Raw genomic sequence first — 24,052 nt, 5'->3', positions numbered from 1 at the left:
TCAGCCTCATTTGCATGACTGATAAGCAATTTTTTTTTTTATCTATTTAACAGAAGGTCATATGCCGGGGATTTGGAGCTCGTGAAAAAAAAATGTGGAAAAAAAAAGCTTATGGAGAGGATGAGTGGGAGCGCGTGCACTAGGGGATGCGTGTGGAAGTGAGGCAGACCCCTCAGGCCCGCCAGCCTATCGCTCCGCATTTGTCATTCCTGCCCGGGCGACATTTTTTTTTCCCTAAGCTGCTGCACACTAAACAGGGGGAGAGCTTTCCTTGCAGTCTTCCTGAAGCCCCCCTGATTTTTAGACTCATTCTTGGTGGGTGTATTTTAATTTTTTTCCATTCCCTGGACTATGGGTTATGATATCAGTATTCACTGAAGACAAAAAGCAGCGTTTTCTGCATCTTGGTGGTAGGCATGTTCCTCATCATCGTTTCAGGCTTGGGGTGGAGCAGGGTTTGCTCTGCTTTCTGTGGATGTTGAGCTTGTCTCGCCTGTGAGCGCTCGCGGCCGTGTTGGGAGGTATGTGACGGCCGGCAGGTGGATGCTGGGGACGGCGTGGGCAGGTCTGCGTTGCCGTAGTTCGAGCACTTGTGCTTGAATGCCTATTGTTTGCTCCTTTTTAAGGTTGTTTTTATAGCATGGCTGGTAGCTGAGATGTTCCTGGCTAGGAGTTTATAATCCACGGAAGTCTCTCTTTAAAGCAAAATTGGTATGATGTTGCATGCCTTAATAACCATGATGCTGCTGATAGAAAAAGACCTTGCTGCATGGACAGTACTTGGATGACATGCAGCCACTGAAACAAAAACTTCCCAGAGACTTTACTGGATTACTTTACATTGCAAAGAAAGCACATCATTTTTTACAAAGGCTGTTAAAACATTAGATACTTTTGATGTAATGTTACATTTGCCTAATGGCAAGAAAGTTAGATGGTTTCAATTGAGAAACTCACATAAAGATTTTTAACTGTAACTGAAATGTTTGAAGTTCATAATAATGAAACTGTTTCACTTATAACAGGACTATACCTTTTAGTGCAACTTAAATTAATAAACTAAAAGTTCAAACTGCATACTTTATCTTCGAGGTAGATCAGAATAGGGCCATAAATATATACACATATAAATATTCATATAACAGCTAACTATTCAAAATACAGAGCTCTGACTTTGAATTTAGCATTAATTTAGCCATGATAATTTCTTGTGCACTAAAATGATATAATCTATGAAATTTTAGGTTATTTATTTACTTAAAGGAAAAATATTTATTATAATAGGAGCTTTTTTGTTCAAGTGTTTGTGTTTTTCACTGAACAAAACTAACTTCATAGACAAAAGCATCCTAGTACAACATGAAGGAGGCTTTCTTTCTGATTGTTCAACTTCATGAAAGTCACGCAGCTTTTTAAATGATAAAAAAAAGCATGTCTTTCATACAGAGAAAAATGGGACTGTTTTTAAAAATATAAAAAGGGTTTTTGCACAATACTCCTTTTTGAAAAACACCACCACTGCATTCCTGTAAGTGTTCATCTCTCAAGAACTTTGCATCTAAAGTGTTGATTGTGTATTATACATGCTACTGATACATTCTAGAAAAAAAAGTAAGTTTATTTTTTCTAATTGACTTAAAGGAGAGTATATGATTCTCTCACTTCAAGTGCAATAAGTCAGTTGGTTAAAATTCTCCTTAAAGTTGTACTGCAGTAATAAATTTTCCTCATTAAATACAGTAGACCAGAGCTGATATGTTTGTGTAATAGTTCTTCACTTGATGGCACTTTTTAAAACTCTCACCACAGTGTCATGGACTTCTCATGAGCAAGCAGCTGTTACATAAGTCTTCCTTTTTAAATCAGCCATATTTTTAAAAAAATTTAGCTTGAGTATTGGAGAAATAATTTCTTTGTAAATATTAATCTTACAGTTAGAGAGTTCAAAACAGTAAAAGCCTGATAGTTTATGAAGGTTATTCACAGTGACATCACTTTTCTCAGAGGACCGTACTTTAAGCATCAGTAATGTGATACCTGGGTTTATGGCATAATATGAGGGGTTATGCTGTAGCCTTTTGATCAGAACATACAGCCTTCCGATCTGTGGAGCAAAATTGTCACCTTCTGAGAAACCTAGGAGATATCACAGTTGATTTTTTTCCTTCTCCCCACCAAAAAAAAAAAAAAAGTTAATTACCAATCTTGGTTGGACCCTTCCTTGCCTCCCTGACATTTGACTGCTGCTAATTCGCTGATTAATCTCATTAATGTGATTGTAGCCGGATTTGGAGCCGGCTGCCATTGTTCTGCAGACAGTGCTTTTCAGCCTGAGCACTTGCCACCTCATTCAGTTTTGCTGTGATTTTTCAAAGGCTGGCTGAGTGAGCTATTGTGAGCCAGGCTCCTCTCCTTTCCCCTTTCAGCACCAGGAGCTGTCCGCTGCTGATAGCGGTTGTGTTCAGCAGTGACTGACTTCCCACTAGTTAACTGGCAATGCGAAAACGGCTCCCTCTCATCACCTTAATGATTGTACTCACTGAAGTGGAAGCAGGCACAGGCTTTATGGTCACAACTGGATGTTTTGAAGATTGTGGCAGAGAAGATAGGCAATCTCTGGATCTTTCTTTTGCACATGAAATTGTTACCCTACTTTCCAAATTACCAAACATGGTTTCATTAAAATTACTTGCATACATGTAACTGTGAGTTAGCAAACCTGTAAACACTGCGTGGATATGCTTTTAAAATGGAAAATCTTTATGCAATGGACATTTATGTAATTATTGATAAAATTTCATTTTTGAAAAAGGTGAGCCAGGGTTACCAAGATAAACCAATAAGGCAGAAAATATACATGAAACACCAATTTCAACTTGTCTTGAGTGAAACTTGCAACCTCCAGCAAAACTTAGGCCAATGTCATGATTTTGTGCTGGAAGCTGAGATCAAGGTTGAGGGCCCAGGAGTCTGTGACCATGTGTGGGGGGTATACAAGAATTCCTAAAGACATATGAGCCCACCATTTCCTCTTGGACTGTAGAAGCAGCGTGAGCACATTTTAGGGAAATGCAAGTATTTTCAGAGAATGAGCCTCTTCAATATACTGCCTTTATTGTTCCTGGCATATTTTTCACCTAACTTATTTTTATTTTTTACACTCTGGAAAATGTTTATATTTCAAACGTTACTAATGAACACACCCAATTATTTCACTGTCTGATATTTTGTTTTATATGCCAGCTTCCAATAGATTAGGGAAAAATAAGTTATTTTGTAACTTCAAAGCTTTTTGAAGTTTATCTGTTTGTTAAAACTATACTTCAAATTCAAAATTCAGAGTTCATAATCTGATTATTTATTGAACTGCTTTTAGAAATACTTCACATGTGTGATAAAAAAAATCCAATCCCTTTTCTGAGAAAAATTCATTTTAGTGTCTAAACGATATTTTCAAAGTCACATGCGTAAACTAGACTTCCAGCTCTCCCTGTAAGACAGCCTAACTTGAGGGAGAGGTGCTGTTTGTAAAAACACATTGTATCGTCTCAAATACTTTACTTATTGCACAATTTGCTGGCTACATTTTTAACTGTAAACAACTTCAAACTTTATTTCCTCTTAAATATTTTATATTAAGAAGCCCATTCAGTGGAGGAAGAGGGACTAGAAAGATGCTTTTCTGTAAGACCCCGCTGCTCTGACATCGGAGGGCGGCTTGGCTGGAGGCCTCTGCAGTCCAGGCTATAATTTCCAATCAATCACCAGTTTTTCAAATGCATCTAGTACTTGGCCATGAAGTCTGCCTCGATGCGAGGTGTCCCCAGACAGAACTCTGTCCAGACAGCAAATGGATGGCAGTCTCAGAGAGACCCTCGGTTTTGCTAAATTCTTCTAATCAAATGACTTCATATCACAATTTGATTGTCATAATATTACACATTTTCTTATTTTCAAGTTTTTGAAAAAAATCTTTTCATGACTCTTTTTTTGTTGTTGTTTTCTCCAGGGGAAAAAAATGTGTAGCATTCCTTAGAAAAGAGTAATAGAGGATAAGCTTGAACAAAAACTTGAACATGATTAACATAGTTTTCACCAAATAAGGTCCATCACAGTGTATTCTCTATACCTGACACTGAGCTACACTTACTCCAAGCTAAACTGAAGAGAAAAGACACCACGAACTTTAAGAAGAAAATACTTTTATAATTTTTTTTATAATTTTCTTTGGAAGTTGTAGCAGGTAAACCACATCCATGTATTGTGTGTGGCTGATACAAAAAATAATACAGCTTTAATTGGCAGACTCCACAGATTGGAAATACTGCCCATAATAATCATAACTTGCACAAGGAATAACACTAAATGCTCTACTTTTGTGGTAATTTATCGTATGACTTTTCTGATACCAGATCATTCTAAGGTAGCAGACACATTCTTCCATCATCAGGCTGTGTTTCAGGGCAACACGGTTTCAGCTGGAGTGCGCTTTGTGTCCTCCTGTCTCTCTGTCTACCCCCCTCCTCCCTCCCTCTCCTCCCACGCCCTCCCCCACTTTCTCTCTCCCTCTTTCTCTCTCTCCTGTCCTCTCTCTCTAACTCTGTCCCTGGTCGTCCCTTTGGCCTCCCTGTCTTCTCTCTCTGTCTCTTTCACACCTGCATTGTTCAAGCAAATACAATGATTTTTCTATGCCTGTTTCACAGTGAAACTGTTTGCAGCTTTGACATCATAATGAGTCCTCAGGACATCTGCAGAAGTACTCAGAGATGGCAGAGAAAATGTGCACAAGGCCAGGTGTTATAAAACTGGAAAGAACGCATAAATGCTTATTTATTTTGTGAGGAAACACTGATAAGCACTGCTGTTAGGCTGTGCTGTTCGGAAATTCTTCCTAAAATGTATCTTTTCAAAAATCCCTACTCCCCACGTGGTGATTATTGGAAAAGTTGGGATGGGGAGGGAAATATTTTAGGTTAAGGTAAGGGGCATTGTGCTGTGAGAAGACGGAACGGTCAGACTGCAGTGATTTCCAGCAGGGCTGGACGGGAAGGGAATTGTCACCTCCGTAGGAACCAGTGTGTCTGGTCTCAAGACATCAGGCAAGAAGCTCGGGATTTAGAGACATCACCTTTGAAAGCTCGAGTAAGGTGTCTCGGTAACTTCGGACCTCTGTGCCGTCCTCCCCACAGAAACCACAGTCAGCACCGCGTTCCGGGGAAACCCTGCAGTGGTTTGTCACGGGGGCGGCGCTGCCCTGGGCTCTGCCTGCACACGGTGAGCGGGCGGAGTGGCGGCCCCGGAGGGAAGGGGCCAGCGTGGAAACGCATAGGGCCGCGCCGTGCACACGTGCGATGCTCTCTCTCCGCGGCAGACGTAGCCCTGCCTGGGTGGAGAAGTAGGCTGCGGAGCGGGAGTGTGCTGGATGGCCGCTGACTCTCCCACAGACAGGTGCCTCTTTGTCTTTATTAAAGGTTGCATGTGGGTACCTGGTTGTGGCCACTTGCAGCTCCTCAGGACGATTTCACCGGATCGCTTAAGGACTTTGGCAAATAGTTATCTCCTTGTCTCCCTGACTACCGTCAGCTCTTCTTTGATGACAGATTATGACAGCTCTTAAAATTGCCTGGTTTGGCGTACAAATGAGCCAACAATGGACTCGTTCTCCAGCAGAGCTCCTCTCCCTGTCGATCTTTGTGGGCACCCGGTCCGTCTGCATGCTGTCTGGAGTTGTTACTAAACAGGCGTCTGTGTATTCAAGGCTAGTGTCCAGGGGAAGGGTGGGAGGTGCTAAGTAGCCTTTATGATTTAACGTGGCCTTTCACAGTGCTGAGTGTTATCAGAGTGAGGTCTGCAGAGAGAGTGCCATGGCATGGTTATCGCGGGAGTGGAGCATTTGTTGCTGGACTCAAGAAGCCATGTACAAAATCAGCACTTTTTTTTTTTTCTATCGGAAAGATGCTAAAGTCTTATCTCTCTCTTCCCTTTTGTGTTTTGAGACCGTATTAGGTCCTGCCTTTTCAGACAGAAACTTTCTCTGAGCGATACTGAAAGGCTGGCGGAGCTTTAACTTTCTCAGAGAAATAGTTGTGTCTTTTGTTCGAAGAGAAAGCGATAAAGGGAAGGCGATGCTGAAACCAAGCAGAATGCGCTGCAGCCCGAAAGGGGCTTTAGGAGTCAGTTGGCGTTAACTCTTGTGTCACTGTTCCTCCCTTTGAGGAGGTGGTGGGGCAGGTTTGGGAGCTCTGTCTGTGTTGTTTTGGTGCTCAGCAGTAGGGCCATGGGAAATGGCTGTGGGTTCAGCTGCCTTTCTGAGGTCTCTCTGGCCACGGCATGAATTTACCATCACATCAGTGTTGGGGGTGTATTTTTAGATATACTGCCTCGCCGGTGGCTGTCAACAGCCTGACTCTGGTATTTACAGTTCTCATCTATTACATGAAATACGGCCCTGCACATGCTACACATTCTGCTCTAGAGATTTAGGGGCCTGTGGGTACGATGTAAGAAGCATACAGCACGCATCCCCAGTCTTGTCTGACTGTGTTGCCAGCTCAATAAACAGGAAGGTTGGGGACGACCGGCTTATTCTACAGCCGCAACTTGAAGGTTACCTAGCTCAGGGCTGAAGTTCCCTCCGTGCTCGGGTCTGGGGAAATGGATGTGTATTGTGGTGCTTAGAGGATGCAGCCTGAGCCGGGGTAAGTCAGCAGGGCTGCTGAGGCTGCTCTGCTGCGGCTCCGTGGCCTCCCAGGGAGCCAGCCAGGGCTCGCAGCCCCTCCGCCGGGGGCTGCTGTCAACGGAAGCCCCACTTCCTGCACCAGGCGGAGCGCGGCACGCATGCCTCTTCCCTGGCGTTTCGCGGTGTCAACTTATTAATTTCCATCTTGGACTTCAGGCCTGTTGGTTTCCTGTCTGAAAGCATTATGACTTTTGTCCATGTGGCAAAATAATTAGCATAGAGATGAGCAGCGGCCGGGTGTCTGCGCGCCACTAGGGAAGAGGTGCGGTGGGAAGTTGATTGGATGCTCGGAGAACGAACGGTGGGCGTTCAGAAGCAGAAGAGTTTGCAGCGGTGGAGCAGGTTGGAGAATTTTCTGGGTGAGTCCCTAAGATGGAAGCGGGGTGGCTGCCGTGGGAGCGACGGCTCGGCGGAGGCTGGCCTAGTTGAAGGAGCCCGGGGACCGCAGGCGCGTTCCTGGGACCACTTTGTGTGCAATTCTTCAGGTTCCCCTTGGTATTCCCTCCAGGTAAATATGTCCTGTGCTTGTTTCCCGAGCGTCGGCTCTGCTTCCCAAAGTGGAGCAAAGTTCAACTCCCGTGGTCAGTAACAAAAGGATGGGCGCTGCTGCTGGGGTGGGGAGGCTGGGGCATCCATCTTCTGGTGCTTGTGTCTGGAGTGAAAATGAACTGTTTGGAGATTATTGTTTTCAGAAATTTACAGCAGCCATTATTCAATGTGTTTAATTAATATTTTCTGAAACACTGTATCCAGACCAGGAAAATGAGCAAATGTTGCTTCAGTGAAAACCCAGACATAATTAGTTTTGACTGGTGTGTATTTTTCCTAGCTGGAAGAAGATTTTAGCTGATTTAACAAGCAACTTACTGGAGATTTTGCAAATTGAACTGAAGTTCCTATTGATCCGTAGGATCTGCAGACAGGAAAGAGGAGAATGAGCATTACCTCCGATACTTGCAGTTCTTTGCAGAAAAATGGAGACTGTTTTTCCAAATCAGTCTTCTGAGTTGAGAAATAAGTCAAAAGCCGGGTGGAATCCTAATTTTCTATTGTCATCGGTGACACACGTTTCTTATGTAATTCTGTGGTTGTGGTCCTGCAATGTGGTTGTTTTGATGTTTAGTTAGAGCTGCTTTCGCCTCAGAACTGACGAATAGTTCTCTCTTGTTTTCATAATCTCTATCCTCTCCTTAAAAGGCAAGGTTTTCATTTTAACTGACCTAATTATTTCATCTGCTTTTAAGGTAGAACTTAAGTAGAAATTACTACCCTTTAACTGTCTGTCTATAGTTTCCTGAATATTTGAAATCACTTATGGGTTTTATTTTGCTTTTATTTGGGGGCTTTTTTTTTTTTTTTTAACAGAGTTGCTTTACTTTAGCTGTTTGCTTTAGACAATGACTGAATATTTGACAAAAAAAAATGCAACTTTTTGGAGGGTTATTTCTTCTCTTTTAAAAAACTATGCCTTTCCAAAAAAGAAAACTACCTTCAATGACCCTAAACCTCAAACACAAGGTACTGGAAAACATATTAACCCTTTATATGAAGCTTCTTGGTTTTGATCATTTTACCCCTCACACTTGAAGTTTCTGAATACTCACACTGAGCTTTTATTTTTTGCATAATATGTGAATTTTTCATGTTTATATCAATGAATATATATGTGTATATATGTATATGTGAAAACTTTTTTATCTGTTTCATTTTTAAACTTGCTGGTAAACCAGAATGAGAAAACAATTGAGGGTCTTTTTTTTTTAATTATTTAACCCAAACAGTATTAAATACCAAATTGTGCTAAAAACAGATTCATGAACTCTTGCCTAGAGAAAAATATGTCCAGCTCTAAGCTGAAATGTAGCAACAAGGAAGAACTGCTAGTTTTCATCTCAGACACGAGCCAAGGCTGCTTCTACGATTAAGACAATTCCTTTTAGTTTTATGATGGGTGATAACTTTCTTGGGGCAAAATATCGATGTTCGGTTTTTAACCCCAAAGTGCCCACGTGCACCCAGAAAGGAGCACTTGAGTGTCACCTACCACGCTGCGTTCTTTGTGCCTGACTGCCTTTCCAAGGTACAGTCGAGTTTTCTTTTTTAAGGGCCAAAATTATGTCATATTAGTTTCCACTTGACAGAGTTACTTTACGCCACTGTCTGTCACACGGGGTCTCGGACACCGTGGAGGTGGCAGGGCTTGTCCTTAGAGACAGCGAAGGATCCCAGGGCCAGGAGGACGGTGATGTGTACCTAGCTGAAAATGCGGTTTCTACAGGCAATTTTCTTTTTTCTTTCTTTCTTTTTTTTTTTTTTTTTTTCAGTTTATCTCTAAGGTTGCAGATCAACTTTGGAAAGAAAAGCAGCCTTTTATAGCACATATTTTAAAGCTCAGTGAGTTGCCAAAATACTAACCTGAAATCAGGCACTCCTTCAATTCCAGGGGGGAGAGAGGTTGGGGGGGGGCTTCTGTCCCAGGGGGCCTCTCTGTGCCAAGGCTGTTCCCAGGGACATTCTTCCATGGGTTCCTCATGATGCTGGATGGAGCGGGGTATCAATATTTTTTATCTTTCAAAAGCTTATTTGGCCTTATTTCTTTAAAATTCTGTCCTACAATGTATCTCTGCACTTGCAGGGGTCCTACAATGAATCTCTTCGAAGGTTTTGTGAGGGCAGGCGTGTGTGCTTTTTAGAATGCCAGTGTGGACATGCTGTCTGTAAGCTGGCAGCATTCGAGCCTTCTCTGAGCATTGTGTGAGGCTGCTGTAGACATATCTGGGTACTCATGAAAGCAGTTGAAAGGAACTTTATAACTCGATGTTGCACACTGACTGCTTTATGCTGAAGTCTGACTGCTTGGACAGTGCACTCAAATGGCTTTAGAGGAAATGACCTCAAGATTATTGGACCTTCGCTTGAGACATTTGCAGGGGTGGAGAGTCGGGCTTAGGTCTCTCAATCAGGAACTCAGGGATTAAAAATGTATGGGGTGGGAGCTCTTTTTAGGACGTTGACAGAAATTTTTGTTAGAGGCTTTCTAGCTCCAACCCAGTTTTGAGTGGTGCCTGCCTGCTGTTTTCTCATCCTGGGCTCAGAGTGTATTTGAATGGTACTCAACAGAATGGTTTCAGAGGAGTCGAAGTCACCCCTCGATCCTTCAGCCCTGAAAAGGCTGGACAGTTCCTGCAGACAGACTCCAAACGTGGCCCAATCCCCCCTCCCTGGTGCATGTGTTCCCCCAGCCTCTCGCATCTGAACAGAAGCAGAAAGCTCAAGGCCGGGTCGCCATGAAACAAAGCTAGTCAGACTGGTTGTGGAGATAATCGCGTCTGCAGGGCACCCCGTGGAGAGCCATCAAATCAGGGCTGCTCTGGAGCTGTCTGCTAGATTGTGAACGCTCAGAAATCAATGCTGCATCTGCCAGTGGACCCTCTGGTTCACTGAAATCCCACCTGCCTGATGCATCTGGGCAAGAGCTTTTCAGAAACCAGTTTCCTTCAGGATAAATTTAATATGTCTTGAGGGCCAGACGCAAGCGAATTGATTCTGTCTCTGCACCAGGAAAACGCAGCAGCAGCTGTAAGAGTGAGGCTCCCAGCAAGCCCAGGACTGCGGGCTGCTATGTGGTGGGCCGCCCTGCACACCTCGTGCCAGCGAGGCGTTTTCTAATTAGGAAGTTGATTAGAAGGGCATGGAGACCACGGATGTGTGGTCCTGGGGCATCCACCCAGCTGTTTGTTGTCTGGCTGGGCTTGTCACCATGGCGGGAAAGAGGGGAGCTCGTCCTGAGGCCAGGGGGTGACAAGACTGAACTGTCCTGTGCATGTGCTCACGGCAGCCGTGGCCTCGTCCACACCAGCCTTCTCTGCAGACAGACTTGCCGGCTTCCTCTGGGAAACGGTGATCCCTACACCGGGAGCACATGGAGCAGTGGAGCCATTGCGCTGAGAGAGCCTGTGGCTCTGATTTCTCAGGGGCCTACGTGATGGGTCATAATTGTCTGCATTTTCTGGATTAAAACATCTGACCTCACGCCCTGCTGTTCAGCACGAATGGTCTCAGTTCTCGGCAGAGTCTGCGCCGTTTATCTTCAAGAGCAGCTGGCTTTGTTTTTGCCTTTTCCTTCTCTTTTCCTTGTTTTTTTTCCACCCACCCCCAAGGGAAACTGCTTTCTTCACTGGCTCTTTTCAGGGCGCAGAGTGTCTGACCAAAGAACAAATGTGGTGCCTGACTGAAGTGGCCAGTGTGGTGTGAGTGCCATGTGATGAGTGCAACCCCGCCCCTCCTGGACCCTTCCCGGCCCGAGTGCCCCAGAGAAGCAGGACAGACGCCCGAGCAGGCTGGGCCGGCGGGTTGGCGCCGAGGCCCCAGTGTCCAGGACAGGTGTTGACTCAGGCTTCAGAGTGGGGGGCTGTGTCTCCTTCCAGGGGAATTCCAGCTGCTGGGGTGATGGTTCTCCCTTACGTTCTACTCCCCTCAAACCCCACTTGCAAATGTGTGAATTAGGTTTAGATTCTGCATTTACAAGAGTCCAGCAACAGCGTAGCTGGAGTCAGTAACAAGGACGGGTTGCCCGGAGCGCCCGCGCACCGTCTCCTGGGGGAAAGAAGACCAAAGTCAGGGCTGAAAATTAAAGGCACAGCTCCTGAAAATTGGTTCCTCCCTTCACTCTTAGCACAGCCATGAACAGTTCATAGAACCTACATGCATTGAGCACCACTGTGTGCAGAGCCCAGACTAAGATAAATTTCTAGCCCACATGAATCAGGGTATAGATATAAAATTATGCCTATGTTAAAATATAATATATAAATATATATTTTATATTATATGAATATATTTATAAATTTGAAGATTTATTTAGATATATAAATATAAACATAATATAGCTATTGTTAATGTGTTATATTACACATGTATAACATTATATATGAAATCTATACATGTTATATTTTATATCTATGTTATATATGAATATATACTTTGATTTTAGCATGTAAGCTTTTGGTAAAGGGCAATCACAATGTTTCTCTATCTACTTTGTCTTGAATACATTTTGAAGTAGATTAAACCATTTTGCTGGCTGAGTCAGGAGAGGAGGGTGATCACTGCCGGCCCTCCCTGAGATGATTAATACTTCAGGGATCCGGGGGATCCTTCTGAAAATTAGCTCTCAATTGCATGGCATCAGATAATCATATTTCTCTACTTAATTGAATATATGAGTTGAGTTTGTTGCCTTCTTATAAAATCCAGAGCTAAAAACTCCAGCTTTGGGAGGGTCCTGGAGAGCTGGTCCTCATTCCTCGCACTGTATGTTGTCGGTCCCTTACGAGATGCGGTTACCATTGGCACGGGTCTTTACTTACCTGAGAACACATGAAACAGTAAACAAACTTATACTTTGAGGACAGAGTGGTGGTCAAATGTCAGGTGTCTGTCTGGCAATTTCTGAACATCTTAAAGCTGGGCCTGCCAGACACCCACAGCGGAGTGCTTGAGTCAGGCACGGCTGAGCGCCGATGGTGACTCAGGGCCAGCCTCCCAGGGCCACAGGAAGATCCCTGCGTCCTGCTCACTCACTCTGACTGGAGTCTGTGACATCAGCTGTCCGCCTTGACGCGGGCGGCTGAATGGGGCAGCGACGTGGTTCACGCACGGGCTCCCATTGGCTGAAGGGACATCAAACGGAAGAGGAGAGAATCCGCATTAGAAGCTGGCCACGCACTGAGGTGTGCAGACGACTCTCTGCCGTGTTCTTTCTGGAGTCAGAGCTGACTGAGCATCCCTGCCCGTTCAGGATTGAGGACTTTGTGATGAAATCTTGCAGGAGAAAAGTTAGATTAGAGTTAGTGCTTTGTATTTTTTCAGAGTCCAGAAATTTGAGTAGCCCAGACATCTGAAAGCTGCCTTGTCTTTGCTTAAAAATGGAAGTCTGTGATGACACAGACGTGACAAGTGCTGCTCGATGCTGGATGCTGGTCTACGGCGGGACGGAAAACCTGAATGGTTTGCTCGGATAAACTTCAGACTAATTTATGACTTCCTCTTTGGCTAATGTGGCACACTTGGTACTGAGCTAACACTTGGAGTTTTCCACGGACTGTGTGTGATGAAGCCTGCAATGTCTTCTGCAGTTCTTCCTGTAGAGCCGAGAACAAGGGTGGAGGTAGCTTCACTGCCAAATGTTTTTTAAGCTAATTTGCTGTTACTGGGATTTTGTTAGCTCAAAAACAATCCTTTTCCCTAAGAGACCCACACCCATAGTGCAAGCCAAGAAGGGTTGTGTCTGTTCTCCGGGGACGAGTTAACACACCTGTTTACAAATGGGCTAGGCCACCTGTTCACCCAGTTTTAAAGTTAATGATCAAAACAGCGTCTGATCAAAGGGTTGGCTTGATGGGAAGGACAATGACATTGGTGAGACTAGATGTGACTTCTCATTTTTGATACATAACATTTCGTTGATGCTAATTTTGAATATGTTAGAAAACGCACTCGGCCCAGGATAAGTGTCCACCGACGTCAGCTGGCCAGGGGTTAGATGTGTGGAAGGCAGAGGATGGCCGGTGGCCGTTTACGTCTGGTGATTCGCAGCTTCAGAACTCAACACGTGCAGATCGAATCACTTGTTTTTGCTTCAGAGGCGTCACTGAAATGTGAGGGGGGCAATCAGCATTAGAAAAGTAGGCCTCTGTCTCAGAAAACAGCCTTGGGCACCAGATCTCTGCACGTCACCCCTCCCTGCACGGCTCTGCTGCTCCCCGGCCCCCCCCCCCCCACCGTTCTCCCCAGTGGGCACGTGGACCACGGTCTGTAACCTTGGGCGTCAGCCTCCCTACGTGCTCCTGCCCTTGGATTTGCACGTCACTAAGGGCAGCGTGAGGGGGACCGTTTCCAAAGCTCTTCACTGATTTTCAGGTCTGTCCCGGAGTCAGAAATGCTCCCCTGGTTTGGTTCCGTCAGTTGGGTTGGACATGTCCCGTAATTCTCCAACATGGCAAAGATGACCAACACCACCAGGAAACTTCTCTTTCCCAGTAATGTCTCAGAAGGGACTTGCACCTAACGTTGGACGTTTCGGTCACCCTTTGTCGTCCTCTCCTTTCTGTGGCCCTTTTTATTTTCTCAGTGAGACCCTGCGCCTGTGGCTAACACACAGCGCCGGCACTCACGCTAAGGCCCTCACCTCTGCTTAGCTCTCCTTACAGTTAGGGGATGACTGACTGAGCCGCTTCGGCTCTCCATGCCTCAGTCTCCTTGCTTAGGGCGGGGCGTTGCGCTCCACGCATCTTGCCTTCCCCTGGTTCTCACCCTGTGTCTCTGGACTTGCCGTCCTGGGCGGGTCTCCTCTGCAGGGCGCCCCGCGCTCTGGTGGGGCCCGGGAGCCTGCCCCTGCTCCTTACTGGGGCCGTTTGCAGGGAGGAGCAGGGCACAAGCCTGATGCCGACAGCCTGGATGGCCTGGAGGCGGGGCTCGCTCTGGCGGGTGGCTCTATCCCGGGATGGCTGGGCCCGCCGGGCTGGCGTGGGAATTGCCCGGTCCCGCTCTGCGGTCATCTGGAGAAGTCACTGGGCTCCGTGTGAAGCGTAAACACGTAGCTGGAAACCAGCTTCTCCGAAGTTCTTCTCTCTCTTGGTTTCACCTGCTTTGTGACCATGACCTTTGGCTTTAGGCCGGCATTCTGTTACTGCAACTCTAGAGGGTGGGCGGTCCCCGTAGACGCACGCGTGCGCGTGCCGAGCTGGCTGCGTCATCTCTGCTTCGTTTCCTTCCTCCCCACCCAGGTGTGGTGGGTCTTCTCCCCCTGCCAGGATGCAGGCAAGTCAAGTGCATGCAGTTCGTCTCACCAGCTTCCATGCTTGAAGCAGCAGCCCCAGTGGTTTCCTGCCCCACCTTCTTTTCAAGAGGCAGCATTTTCGTAGCAGCAACAGCCTGGGCAGGCACAGGCCACTTGGAACACATCTTCAGCAGCTGAAGTCGGCTATACAGTTCATGTCCTACTTCTGGGAACCCAGCGCACCCAAAGCGACAAACACGATCTTGTGGGTACAAATAAACACCAAGGTTTTACCCCAGCGTCAGTGGTGTGTCCAGCAGTGTGAAAGAGTGGGCGTAATACTGTCCGCAACATTCCCCAGTGAGGCGGAGGGGGACGTGGAGCCATCGTGGGGGAGGACACGGGGCAGAGAACCCCCATGCGCCCACCTGTAACTCAGACTTCTCACCTGACTCACAGAAGCCTTTCCAGGTCGCTCTGAACAAGGAGGGTCCTTGGGGAAATTTTAAATGAAGGTGTGTTTTATTTAATTAAAAAAAAAAATCCACTGTTTCCAGTGCTCACAATGCCATACGCAGAACTTTTCTCCAAGTGTTGAGATGTGCTTCTCAGCCCAGGGGCAGTGGAGAGATGTGGCTGGAGAGAGGTAACTGCGTGCGCGTGAATGAGGGCTGGGAAGAGGGAAGGACGGAAAATGCAGGGAGAGGAGCCTGTAAGGAGAGAAATGCGCGGGCCATAGAGACAGGCTTCAGACACAGACCCTGGCTATTTCCAATTCTAATTTAAAGCGGGTGGTGGTTGTGAAGACAGAGCAACTAGTAAAATCATACTTTTGGAAGATCAGAGGTTCAGTGTCATACGAGAAACTACTAAAACGGCGACTGTCGGGGAAACGTCACAGTGACAGTTACAAGCCCAGCTCACGCTTAGTAGCAAACGAACGCGGGTGAGTGCTTCACTTGTGGGTTTACAGCGTGAAGCCCGTGCGGGTCTGTAGGGTTGTGGGCACTGTTATTCTTGCTGTAATTGTAAAAGGGCACCAGAACACACTCCTCCAGGGGTTCATGTCATTAAGCATATACACTGTTCAGAAAGTAAGCCCCCCGATGGAGGCTCTCTCTTGTGTGGGGACGTCACTGAAGGCACTGTGCGTCCCAGTTTGCGCTTGTCGGGGTCGCACCGCGGTCTTCATAGATCAGCCCTCGCCCACTGAATGTCCCTGGGGGCAGGCATTAAACTTGTGTGAGGTGCCTCCCTCGCCCAGGACAGGAAACCTCCTTGAGGACACAAGAGGCGAGTGCAGAAAAGGGTGAACAGCGACAGGCAGGCGCACAGCCCTGTTGGACGGTCCAGGCACCAGAGGAACGCGCGGGCTCCGTGGAGGCTTCCCGCCGCGACTGGGCGCAGCAGCTGCACAGAGGACGCGGAAGGGGCCCTGTTCCCGGAGTGGGGGCGGCCCTCGGAAGTTCACCAACAGGTGGGATTTGGGATGATTCTTGAAAATGAGTGTAACCTGGATCTGTGGGGAAGAGAAGGCATCCCATGGTGATGCTCACGCAGGGAGCGTCGTGGGTTAGCACGGTGCCCCTAGTGGTCGGTGCCGGCCATTTGCCGTTGTGCGGCCGCTCACTGTGTGTGCCCAACAGGGCATGTGCGGGCTTCTCCTGGCGTCCGGGCAGTTACACAGACAGACAGGGAAGTTGCAGTTTCACTTAGAGAATTCTTAACAGTTTGCTTTTTAAAGAGTTTTCAAAAACATATGTCATTTCACCCTATGATCTAAATATGGGACCATCAGGGAAGGCACAGCTCAGGGGCAGAGCGTGTGCTTAGCAGACATGGTCCTGGGTTCAACCCCAGTCCCCCCATCAAGTAAATAAATGAACAAACCTAGGTACCCCTCCTCCAAAACAAAAAACAAAACAAAACAGACTTTCACTGGGGAGGGCACAGCTCAGTGGTGGAGGCTGTGCTTGGCTCGTGCGAGGTCCTAGGCTCAACCCCTACTGCCTCCACTTAAAATAAATGAGTAAATAAATAAATGAGCCTAATTACCTCCCCCCAAATTAAAACACAAATGAATATATAAAGTTTAAAAAATTAAACATGAGACAATCGAGGTTTATCATTTCTACTAAATGATCGAAAGAGTAAAGACCTTTCGCCCTGTGGTTTTCAAAAACAATCCCATGAGCTGCCTCCTAAAACTGTTACAAACTTAAAGACGTGATGGAAATAGTTATTTCTTCTTTGCCAGGTTAGGGAGTGTCCTGTTTTTCGCAGAGGGAGGGAGGGAGGTTACAGAGGTAAGTTTGTAACGAGCTCCATGCCAGGGTAAGGGTTGTGCTCTAAACGTGTTTATAAAATTACGTGTGAAGAGAAGTGGGCCGTGCCATTCAGGCTTCCTTGCGGCTTTCAAATTAGTAATGGCTTATTCCTCTATGTTAAGATCACATTTAAACATGACTCACAGATTGATACATGGTAACTGACTACACTTCAATTAAAACAAATGTTTTAATTAAAAAAATAAAGGAAGCAGCACTATGAGAAAAAAAATAGTACAATGTCTCTAGAACAGAAGTATAAATCCTGCTTCACTCCTTTCACTCCAGGGTTGGACCAGCACGGCGCTGGGGCCACGCCCTGAGGCTCCTCGCAGTGGGAGCCCGTCCTCCCCGTCCCCGAGGCTTCTCTGAGGTCCACTGGGACGTCAAGGAGGGTCTTTTTCCGTCCTGGCTCTTGGAGGATGTCCAGCCTTCCTCCTTCTTACAGGATTCCTAACTTTTGCAAAAGGAAAAAAAATAGTCATTTCAAACTAATTAATAAACCTAAATCATGCTCGTCTAGAGCCGCACTCAGGATGTCAGACTTACCACCTGTGCTCAGGTCCTCAGAAGTCCAGCAGGCGGCGCTGCCCCAGCCGCGGACCCTCCGGGAGCCCCTCCTGCAGGGGCGTCCTTGCACCTGGAGTCCCAGGTCTCGCCTTGTGCCCTTGGGCCCCTTAGACTCCGCCCTTCCCATGAACCTGCTTCCCAAAGCCCAGGTGCCTAAAGTAGTATCTCGCACAGCGGCTGGAAGTTGCAGGCGCTCCTCACTGCCACCTGTGGATCTGAGCTTCGTGCAGGGAGCGTGGTCACATGCACGGTTAGACCCTCAGTGCCTGTACTGGAGCGTGATGCTGCACACGCAGCGCAGGCCGAGACACAACCCACCCAGGGACCCACAGGCTGCGAGGAGACGCGGCCGCACCCGCCCCGGCCCCCCGGCTGCTGCGCGCCCAGTCGCAGGTCGCCAGTCTCTGCTGGCCAACTTGCTTAGCTAATCTGAGGCCAGAGACTCGCTCCCTTGGTGGGGCATCTGCTCCACCAAACACGCGTCTCAAAGGAGACTTCAAGTCTAAAGCAAAGCCGGCATGCCGTGTGTGTAACTGGGAGGGGCTCCTCATGTGTGGGGACAGGGGACAGAGGGCGGCTGCATGTCCCCATTCGTTCCTGCTCCCCGGAGCCAGACCCGGCAGCAGGAGCGAGGGGGTGGGGGCCTGGACGCACAGGGCTCCAGAGTGTTTCACACCGATGGCAGCCCGATGGGGCGCCCAGGCGAGGGACACCGCTGCCCGTCCTCGCTCTGCAGTCGCCGCCGTCCGGCACTTCATCCAGCACGAGGAAGGTGGTGCAGGGCTCCCCCTTGGCCCTTCTGGAGGTCAGCTGTGCTGGGCCTCCCACACCTCAGGATCTGTTTCCGCGAAGCCTAAGGAGAGTGGGAGAGTGCTTATTAGATGAGGCAGGGCGGTCACCCGATCCGGCTGCCAGGCCCCGTCCCCGTCTGGACACATCAGCCCGCAGGCGCAGGGTGGACGCCCATGCGCGTGTGACTGGGCCCGCGGAAGCTGCCATGTTGTCTGTGTCCGTGTGCCCACGCTCCGTCGGCTCGGATTTACCATCAGCCTCCTTTTCTGATTCCCCTGGGATCTGGGTTATCAAAGCCTTGAGTTCCTCTCTGGTCGTCCGTGGTCTTAAATCGGATTCCACCTGCTCGTTCAGATCAGGATCTGGAGGCAAAAAGTCTGGTGAGGGGAGGTGTCAGCAGGGGCTGGGAGATGAGGCCTCGGAGTTTCAGTCTCACCCAGTGGGGACCGTGTGTCCGCAGACAGGGCTCAGGAGGAAGTTCCTCCCGTTTTCTCCTGTTCTATTGGCTGCTTTTTGTTCGCTGCCTATAGGTAGAGGAATCTTGCTGTAAGTTCCCTAAGAAAGTTGTTCGTGTAATTATTCTCTCATCTGTCTCCTCAACCAGTTCCTGATCATATTAGATGCCGTGGTTCTAAGAAAACACATCAGGATCACTCTGTTCTCAGAAACTGTACAGACCGACAGGGAAGACAATGCAGATTTATAAACGACTCAAGTGCAATTTGAAATTTGATACAAATGAAAAGGAGCCACAGATTATGTGTGAAGAGTTCCTCAGAGAAGGGAGAGGCACGGCTGGGGGGAGGATCCGTGAAAACGGTCGTTTTGAGGTCATCCTTGAAGGGAAAGTGAAAGTTCCACGGACAGCTAGACAAGCGGGGCAAGAATGCCAGCAGGGAGAGGAAGGTGAGGTGTGCCTCTGGGAAGAAGCGCCCACTTTCGGGTGGGGGTGTTTAGAGACCAGTTCTGCAGGGAGGACGGGTGGAGCGGAGCGCAGACCTGAAGCCCAGGTTGGGGCCGGCCACGGGGGACACGCCGGTCACACTCACTGGAATCTACACGGGATGAGACGGTGACTTTGCTCTGCAGATAATGGGAAGCCACTGAAGGTCTTTGTGCCGCTGAGTGACAAGGTCAGAGCTATTCTTCGGGATGATGAATCTGGCAGCCAATCAGTGGCTGCTTCCTGCCAATTCTGTCTCCAAAATAGCTTCCCAACTGCTTCTCCCCGCTCTTGCTTCTACCGCTTTTTTAGAGTAGACCATCCTTACCTTCCTGTGACTCTTACAGAAGCCCTGAGTGCCGCCCCCAGCGCCACGCAGACTGCGCACACACGTGCAGACGCACCTGACCTTCTGTTTGCGGGTTGATTATCCCGAAGTTCTGTTCGGCGCTTTCATGCCCGCAACCACCAGGGTCCCCCAGTTCTACAGCAGTGAACCCAACACCCCTTCTCAAGCCTGCTTCTCATCCCTGTGCGGTCCTCTTCAGGGCGACCCTCCCCCCTTCACGCTACCCCTCCCGGCTGCCTGTCCATCGTGGGGTCCACAGACACACCCTGTCCACCCTCCCAGGGCTGGTTCACGCAACACTTCTCCACAAAGACCCACCTGTTCCTTCTGGAGGAAACCCAGCCCTTCCCCCGAACCTGTACAGCGTTTATCTCTGTGGTCTTACCACTGCCTCCCTCTCATTCACAGTTGTTTGTCTGAAGGCACGACCTCCCCTGAGAGGCTACAACATGCTGCTCTTGGGGTGTTGTGTTCCTGCCCAAACAGGGGACACAGTTGGTTCTCAGCAACCCTGTTGACCCCGGAGAGGCTGGTGGGAGAGATGGAACACAGCGCCCTCTTTGCGGCTGTTGGAGTGACCGACACACCATCTTTTGTGGGGACCTTGCAAGCCCCAGATTTTCCACCCTGATTCAACGCAGTTATTTATCCCAAGAGTGGGGACCACCTCATTTCAGTCTGTGTTGACACTGTGTCCCTTAATCTTTGGAAGCGGGTGAGCTGCCCTTGCCTGGAAAGCAGCTCACAAGGTGCTTAGGACATTTGGATGAGCGGCTATGCCCTGACTTCTCCCTGAATCAACTGGGAGACACCCTGTAAAAATGTGGTTGCCTCTAAACTCCCTGAATGCAGATTTCATCAGCCAGATGTCCAGGTCCTATTTGAAAATCTCAGGCTTCCACACACTCCATTTTCCTTCATCTACTTACTCAGCGAGTGTGTTCTGCCTCATTCGGACCATTTGATACCACTTAAAAAATAAGTAGTTGTGGATCCGCCACTTGCGTGCAAGCAGCTGAGAAGGGCCCTTGCAAACCCAAAGCCCCAAGGCTTATTCAGGGCAACCCGTGTCAGCGCTGGGCCAGAGGCTGAACTGACTCCTGGAAAGGAGAAGCTCCCCCACACACACACCCCCATTCTCCCTCCCCCCAGGGCAGGGGCCAGGATGGAGCCAGGAGGAGGCTGGGCACTGAATTCCGGGAGCTCGGTGCTCTCAGAGAGAGCGTCGTGCGGCAGACAGGCCTCTGACCTCCTCTCGTCCGGGCGCGGAGGTGTCACCGCTCTGGCGTTGGGGTCCAGTGGGACAGACTGACCCTGGGCTTGGGGAGGTCATCACGGAGAGCGAGGCGCCCCCAGACCCCTGCACAGCTCCGTCGGCGGCAGTGACCTCAGGGCGGAGAAGGCTCAGGGAAGCGTCGGCTCCGCAGGCAGCGAAGGGTCCTCCGTGTCTTACGGTCATTTCAAAACCCAGCTTTTGTTTTAGCAGTGTGAGCAGTGCGGCCGCACTGAATCAAACTTACTCAGGGAAAATCGATATTCAGATATCAGACTTCATTTCTACGTGTTTTAAACCAAACGCTGGCTTAAGGAGCCCCTTTCGGCCGCCTGATGTAAGGATGCCTGGTGTCCGCCTGGCCCACTTAAGTGGACCGTGTGTGGTGACACACAGGTCGCACGCTCTGCCCACAGCATCTAAGTGGCATTCGCAGTGCCCCCTCTGTCCACTGCTGGGCTCTGCCTGGATGGTGACGGGGCTGCCGGCTGTGCGGGGCTGTGTGGTGGGACACGCAGCCGTCATAGTCTCACCTGGTCTCCAAAGCGAGTCTGAATTCCAGATGTCCCAGAATAAACTCTGCCCAGCCTCTCGTACAACCAGAGATGCAGGCACCAAGGGCCCTCCTCTGGGAAACGTCTTCAACAGGCGCGAGCTGGAAGGATTGAAAGATTAAGAAAGAAAAGGGGAGAAAAGTGGTGGCCTCGTGCTTGTTATTAGTAAGAGTGAAGAGGATGGGGCAGACCGCTAGGACGGAAGCCCGGATCAGGCGCTGGGTGTGGACGGTGGGAGACCGCGGTCTAAGTCACCACCCTCTTTCCGAAGCCCAGGTGATGCCCGTTCCCGTGTGAACGCACGTCACGCACCAGGCGCTGTCCCTCCTCTTGCTCAGTGCCCAGCGCCCGTGCGCCGCTCCCCGGCCGGCAGTCCAGCCGCCTGGCTCCCCAGGCTGCTGTCGGTGAGCGTGTTCCTGGCAAAAACCAGGCGGTGTCTCCTGGGGAATACGCATTTTGCCTTAAGCATATTGATTTCTACCACGTGGATTTTCAGGTGCCTCACACACGTAAAAGGTGTTCAGTAGATGCTTGTTTGATCACTAGACTGATTTGGGGTGTAAACAGCTCACATTGTTAATATTCTGTTAGATCCAGTATGGCTGCAACATCTTAGTTTGCCTGCTGGTGTCCTTTTTATTTGCTGTTTCCACATAATCCCAATACAAATTTCTGTTCTTGTCAAAAGAGTCTTCCAGAGACACTGCAAATCAAAAATACGAAAAAGGGAACCCAGTCATTGCTGACTGGCTGTCGCGGGGGCAGCTATGCCTGACTGGGACCCTGGCGGGGCCACGTGGGGTGTCCCCCTGTGGGCAGCTGTGCCGGGGACAATCCTTGAGGGGGTATCCTGTCCCCTGCGCTGCTCTCCTGGGAAGGAAAGTGGCAAATACCATTCTCACTGACGTAGGTGCTTACTGCCCACCCAGCCGTGAACTGTGCTCATTTTCTGATAAGCTGGCTCTTACGTTGTTTTGGTTTGGTTTTTAAAGTCTCCCCTTGGCTTCCGGGATAAATAAATTGCTCCCAGCGTGGAATTCTGCAGGATGCCCGTGCCTGTCCAGCGCGAGCTGCTGAGAACCGTCCTAACGCGGTCCGTGCGCCACCCGAGTGCGTTCCTTCAGCCAGAATAAACCCACGGTAGTGACTCCCACTCAGGAGCCTGGCTCCCGCCTCCAGCCCAAGTCTAAGGAAAGGTTGGCGGCTTTTCCTTTGAAACAGTAACAGTGATTTTCGAGTTTTGACTACGTTGCTCTTTATTGCAGTTTGGTAAACAAAAATCAGCGACAGGAACTTCCCGAGCCCTCGTCTGTGCGGAGATGGCGCTCAGCGCTTTGAGGGTGTGAGGGAGGGATGGTGGGGGCGGGCGGGGCAGGACCGAGGATGTGGGAGTGGCGCCCCACGGAGCACCAGGGAATCACAGGGCTTCCCCCAGATGTGAGCCAGGCGGTCACACCACTGCCATTCTCCTCTGAAAGTGCCCACTTTTTTGGCAGACGGCTCTATACCTGCGTGCATGGGAGGGCGCACGACCTGAAGGCAGTATGCTGGCCAGGGTTACTGTCAGAACAGAGTGAGACCGTGCTCGTGAAGCGTGAGAGAGGCTTCAGGAAACCTGTTACTGTGGTGATGGCTGTTCTTTTTTTTTTTTTTATTTTAATCGTTTTTAACCCAGAATGAAGGATGGAGCCTGATGCTGGCTCTCAGGCACGTGGTAGATGTAAGCTGACCAGACACGCGCGTCCACAACAGGAACGCGGCGCCGCCTGAGGCTGAGGGGCGTTCGCGAACAGCCCCCGCGTGCGGAGCGCTTTGCCTGTGCGTTAGAAGTCCTGCTCGCTAAGGCAGGCGGCTGGCCCCTCTCCCTGGGACCTCACGCGCGCGTCAGGCCGTGCTTGTGCCTGAGCACGCCTATAATCCAGTGAACGGCCTCGACGTCAGCCGAGTTTCGGATGAGACAAAAGCCCATTTACATTCTTGAAGAGTTACCAGTGTTTGATCAGGTTTCTGCTTTTTGCTCAGTCCCAGCCGTTTGAGCACACAAAGCTGTCTGTATTCCCAGGGAAGGAAAGGACTCATTGTCCCCGTGAGCAGACAGCAGCGCAGGCGTGTGCCTCCATCAGCGCACTTGGCGGCAGCGCTCACCGCCGGCTGACATCCCAGTCTGAAGCCTGGCAAAAACAGGCGTGCCGCGGCCCCGCCTCCTCGTCATCGCAGAGTAAGAGGGGCCCCCGCTGCCAGAGCTCCCCGAATAGGGAGGATCAGGCTCCCAGGGAAGAACAAACCGAGACGCATCTCTGCATCTGTCCTGCCACTTTGCACAAAGCCTTCTGAATGTTAAGACAACACTTACTGACTAGTCAGTTCGTTATTCACTCGTGTGTTCAGTCTGCCAAAATTTCAACCTCAAGTCTAAGTGCCTGTGCGCAGAGTTAGCTTCTGTGTCCAGTGCTTTGCATTTGTGATGACACTGCTGCATCAGTTTGTTCTTCCTGCGCTGGTATGTGCGTTGTCCACGATGGTTGTGAAGTGCGCTTGGGCTACCGGTCTTGAAAGGTCATTGATGGACGTGCTATCAACCTGTTGTGAGTGAAGGTTTCCGAGTAGACAGAGGGCTGTTCACGACCTGACTTCTATGCCGTGTGAAGCCATTTTTTTTCTTTTTAAATTTTGGTGTCATCTGGATCTAGCTCGGGGCCTGGCACGGGATGTATTCAGTTTTCTG

At 49.1% G+C, this 24,052-nt stretch overlaps 1 long non-coding RNA gene across 2 annotated transcripts in view; it reads left to right on the top strand.

The window, feature by feature from the left end:
• Positions 1 to 15,054, top strand: part of LOC123617404 (uncharacterized) — a 59,676-nt gene extending 44,622 nt beyond the window's left edge. For both annotated transcript variants that reach the window (XR_006725529.2, XR_006725527.2), the window contains exon 3: positions 14,527 to 15,054. This is a non-coding gene — a long non-coding RNA (uncharacterized LOC123617404). The remainder of the gene's footprint in view (positions 1 to 14,526) is intronic.
• The last annotated feature ends 8,998 nt before the right edge of the window (positions 15,055 to 24,052 follow it).

This window comes from Camelus bactrianus, chromosome 15, assembly GCF_048773025.1.
Source record: "Camelus bactrianus isolate YW-2024 breed Bactrian camel chromosome 15, ASM4877302v1, whole genome shotgun sequence".
NCBI classification, from domain to species: domain Eukaryota; kingdom Metazoa; phylum Chordata; class Mammalia; order Artiodactyla; family Camelidae; genus Camelus; species Camelus bactrianus.
The sequence above is the reverse complement of the archived record's forward strand: the minus strand, read 5'-3'. Positions and strand labels throughout refer to the sequence as shown.